General features: G+C 45.3%; 1 non-coding gene across 1 annotated transcript; it reads right to left on the bottom strand.

Moving 5' to 3' along the window:
• Positions 1–1478: 1478 nt before the first annotated feature.
• LOC114009764 (U1 spliceosomal RNA) lies at positions 1479–1642 on the bottom strand. Its single transcript, XR_003551151.1, has one exon. It is a non-coding gene; the product is annotated as a U1 spliceosomal RNA (small nuclear RNA).
• Positions 1643–5175: the final 3533 nt, after the last annotated feature.

Raw genomic sequence — 5175 nt, forward strand, 5'->3', positions numbered from 1 at the left:
GGGGATTATCGACTGTGCTTTGGGGGTCTTATGTAAGAAGTATTTCCCTACCCCAGTGTCTCCCAGAGTTTCCCCAGTATTTTCTAGAAGCAGTTTAATAGTTTGGGGTCTTAGATTTAGATCCTTGATCCACCTTGACTTGATTTTTGTCAACTGTGAGAGGTAGGGGTTCAGATTTATCTTTCTACAGGTGGAAATCCAGTTTTTCCAGCACCATTTGCTGAAGTGGTTTTCCTTTTCACACTGGACTGACTGGTACCCCTTGTCAAAAGTCAGTTGACTGTATATTTGGAAATTTATTTCTGTGGATTCTATTCTGTTCCACTGGTCCTCCTGTCTGTTTCTGTGCCAATACCATGCTGTTTTGATTACCACAGCTTTGTGTATATTTTTGGGTCAGGGAGTGAAATGCCACCCATTCCACTCTTCTTGTGTAGAACTGTTTTGGCAATACAGGGAAAAAAACCCAGCTTTTGACAGAAAGTGGATGAATATGGAAGATTTACTGCTGAATGGAGCAAGCCAGGCTATGAAGGAGAGACATTGTATGTCTCCACTTAATATATACTGAGTGTCTGCACTCTATGACCGATACTGAGTGACTAAAGGATATAGAAACACAGTAAATAGTTTTGAATATCAGATATAGTGTGAGAAGAGGGTGGGTGAATGAGAGTTTGAGGAATGACATTAAGGAGAAAAATAGAGAAGCAAAGCATTAATAAGACAAAGAAATGGGGTATTATCTGTTGAAGATAACTTTATAGTATTATCAACTGGACTGGGGAGAAATGTACACATGTTGGAATATTCACTTTGAAAGCTAAATAACATGATTGTATAAAAGAACTTGAAATTTTAAAAAAGTTTAAATAAAAATATTAAAAATTTTAAAAAGAACTATGAGGTCATTTAATTACTCATTAACATATTCTTGCAAAATCCCTAAATTGTGTTATTGTTTGTTTGTTTTCTAGAGGTGGTTTTTTTTTTTTTTCTATAAGGCGTGTGCACTTGTCAGAAAGACAGAGAGAGACAGAAAGACAGAAAGTGAGAAGTTACCCACGAGGGGATGGCAATGCTGAAATCCCTTCTCTTCCATTTTCCTCTTAGGAGAATAGAACTCACGCACATGCGCCCGGCGTGCATTTAAGCCACCTCCAGGACTCCCACTGCAGTCGAGTACTATATGTGAGACATTATGCGATTGACTTTAAATTACCACATGTCACTCGTGGATAAAACGGTTTCATGCCACGTCCTTGGGACATTCACTTAAAACCTTCATGACTTACATAGTTGGTATAAAATCGACACTCGCATAGCACTTCCAGTGTAGGGGTTTGTTGTTGTTGTAACTGAAAGCATGCTCCGCCTTCTGTTGTAGCTGTCATCAAAGACGTGTAGGGCCTTGAGTTACCTCCCTCCTTTCTTTTTTTAATTTTTATCTTTTATTTATTTATTTTTTCTTAAAAAAACAGGGGAGAGTGCGAATGCAGTCCCCCACTACCACAAATTATGCAGTCGAGTTTCCCACATTTGGGGAAATCGCAGGGGTCAGCACATCCGGAGTGCAATGGATAAGCCTCGCCCTGGGAAAACCACCTTCGTGATCATGGTATCTCCCCTGCCAGGTAAGTATCCCCCCCTTTCTTCACATGCTTCCTGAAAGATCATAAACGCGGTAACATTTACCTTAGGTTTGTGTTTTTGTTTGTTTTATGAGTGCAAGAGACGCTGAGTGCAGGGGGAAGAGAGAGGGACAGTGAGAGAGATGTATTTCTGGTGAGTGGGGGCACACGTGCGTGCTTGATGGTGGTTAACCACGTCTTGATGCTCGTGCTCCGCCCCTGTTGTTAGGATCACAGACATGCATTGCCACGCCTTTCTTCTCTGGCTGGGCTGGAACTAAACCCAGGTCCCCCCGACGGCCTCAGCCCCACCGGCCTGCCCCCCCCGGCTTGCAGCTCCTGCTGGGCCTCTCCTGATTCCCCACCTGCTGGAGGCTGCTGCCTCATAGCTTTGGCTCTCAGGCCTCTGTCCAGTAGCATGTGTCCGGGTGACGTCAATCTTCCACGAACACCTGGACCCGACACCGCCAGTCCACGCAGCTCCCAGTGGGGATGGGAGCCATGGCTCTTTCAACGGCTGGTCGTGCTCTGTGTGAGCGTGAGTCTGTTTGCCATCTCCTTCTGGCCTGGGGTGGCTCAGTATGGTACCTCCTCCCAGTCTCAGGCTCACTGGCTCTATTTATCTGAGGCGAAAAATAAGCCCATTGTTTTCTTCTACAAATATTTCCAAATTTACTCTGAGCTCCCAATATCTTACAAATAATACCTTAAATACGAGCACAAATATTTTCTCATCGTGTGCTGTGAGCGTGTTACTTCGCAATATGAACTGAGTCTACCCCAGGAACCAGGAAACCAGTCTAAATCTGTTTTAAAAGTTTGTTATACAGGGTCAGCAGTTGGCATAATGGCTATGTCGCTGGACTTCCATGTAGTCGACCGCAGTTTGAGTCCTGGACCCAGTGGCTTAAACTCACGCCGGGCACATGTGCGTGCATGCTCAAGATCCCGAGAGGAGAATGGAGGAGAAGGGATTGCGGCGTGGCTATTCCCCCTAGGGGGTGATTTCTTGCTTTCTATCTTCTCTGTCTCTCTCTGTTTTTCTGGCAAGCGCATGCGCCCTATAGCAAAAATCTCTCAAAAAAAAAAAAAAGCACATAACCTCTAATGAATGATCCTGAGTCATTGCTGAAGTTAGAGTTTGCCTTCGTGAAATGCGTGTGTTTTGATAGTCAGCCCTGGGTCCCATTTCAGCCCTCGTTAGACTCCAGAAGGTAACATGTCAGGAGTGTGACCACGGAACCACAGAGACGGCTGGTCCCCCCTCACAAGTAGGCCCAGTCATGCTGCCCTGCACGTATGCTAGCTCACGCCTCAGTTCCCGGACAAGCCGATGGTTATTTTTACTTATTTATGGCAGCCTATCTCCAAGAAGAATTTGAGGCAGCTTGCAAAATTGATTAATAGCCATTGGAAAAACAGAATCCAGGGCCAAAGCTGGGTTTTATCTGGAAGAAAGTTTCCCTACAAACTACACTAAGCATAACAATCGGTCAGTGCCAGGAGTGAGCTGAAAGTTGCATGAGAAGACATGTTCGAGCTCATTAGATTTCGAGCTCTGCAAAGACAGACGCGCATTGAGAGCGTATGATATAGCAGATAACATCGGCCTAGACCACCTGCGATGAGGAACGTGTTGTTGACAGTTCCAGGAATAAAGGATACCTTTGTGACAAAATATACAAAGCTTGTCTTTTCATAAGAGCCACTCCTTGCCCAAATAGAAATTCAGTCCAGCTACAAACAAGACTTTCTTATGAAGGAAAATGTGAGAATGGCTGATTTGTTTTTTTCTGCCAGGCTAAAGCTTTGGCATGCCAGAGTGTTTTTTGAACATGTACACAAATAGGCAAAGATCCTCCCAGGTAAGACCTAGAATTTGGGGATAATTTTATATTTCCAACGTGGAGTCTTTTATTAAATGAACGTGTTTTCAAACCTATCCCAAATCTGAACATCCTAGTCCAGGCCCTCCACGTCTTGCTTGGACTATTGCAGTAGCCTGCAGTTGTTTTCCCGTCCCTTCCCACAACCCTGCTGCAGGCAGGTTGTCCCCGTGAGTGAGCCATCTCATCGATTTGTTCTGACTCAGATTCCAACTCAGGGTGACAATCGTGTAACTCAGAAGTCATTTTTGTGATGTGTCATAAAAAATCTTTCTACTTTTTCTTCTTCTTTCTTTTTTTTTTTGGAGAGGTTTTTTTTTGCTATAGGGCGCATGCACTCGCCAGCCAGCCAGAGAGAGACAGAGAGACAGAAAGCAAGAAATCACTCCCCAGGGGGGATGGTCACACCGCAATCCCTTCTCCTCCATTCTCCTCTCGGGATCTTGGGCACGCACACACACGCGCCTGGCGTGAATTCTAAGCCACCAGGTCCGGGACGCGAACCACTGTCGACTACGTGGGAGTCCAGCGACATAGCCATTACGCTAACTGCTGGTTCCCATCTACCTTTTCTTCTTTAAGACAGGGGTTTGCTGTCATGATTCTCCTGCCTCAGCCTCCCAGATGGAACCACCAGGCATACACTACAGCTTCCTGCTCGGTTTTAAACACGGTTTCACGTTGTTGCCCAGGCTAGCCTCAAGCTGGCGATTCTTCTGTCTCAGTCTCCCCATCTCTGCAGTTAAAGATTCCTGTCAGCTTGGACGGGGAATTGAACCCTGGCCTCTCCCGTGCTCCTAGCCTGCAGAGCATAGCATCATAGCGCAGTGCCCCCACCGGCGGCTCCCTACAGAGTTTCTTAGCCTCTTTTTCCTAATGACCTCCGTGCCATTTTAGTACCATAGATAATGTCTAATCTTTATGTACTGTACGTATATTGGCATTTTTCATGTTTAAAAAATTTTTTTCAATGCCAAAGCTCACATGTGCTTGAGAGAGAGAGAGAGAGAGAGAGAGAGAAGCCCTCCCAGCGGGGCACGGCCATGTCATTATCTTCTCACTTCTATTTCTCCATCCCATCAGGACTTTGGACACACACATGCTCCTGACATGTTTATCAAACCACTGGGGCTCGAATTCCAAACGTGGTCAGCTATGCAGGATCTAGCTCCCCATACACAGCACAGCGGCTACTGGCCAGCCCAGGTAGATCCGGGTCTTACACGTAAAAAGAATATGCTGTTTTCCCCCATCCACAAGAACCAATCCCTGCCATCACTGAGAAGGTATGACCTATACTACACAGAGTAAAATTGGGGGGAAAAACTCATTTATTACTTTATTTACTGTAGTGAATCTAGTAAAGAAAATCCTTCCAGTCATGGGATCCTTAGGAGAGAAAGAATGATCCTAATGAAAAGAAATACAAGTCAAGAATTACTTGAATAGCTGCTAACCTTGAGGGACTATGTCTCCTTTGTGGCAATTTCCTGGCGTTCCTCTTTCCATGCAGTTGAGAAACTGTAGCAAGTGCAGGAGACATGCTGTACTCAGACTCCATCCTTAGTTTCCCACCTGGCTTGCTGCTGCGGGGTTTGAGCTGCTGTGTGTGCAGTCTGTGTAGTACATAAGGCGTTCTGTAATGCCTGTGCCCTACA

This window comes from Tupaia chinensis, unplaced genomic scaffold (genome assembly GCF_000334495.1).
Source record: "Tupaia chinensis unplaced genomic scaffold, TupChi_1.0 Scaffold000619_1, whole genome shotgun sequence".
In the NCBI taxonomy this organism is placed as follows: domain Eukaryota; kingdom Metazoa; phylum Chordata; class Mammalia; order Scandentia; family Tupaiidae; genus Tupaia; species Tupaia belangeri.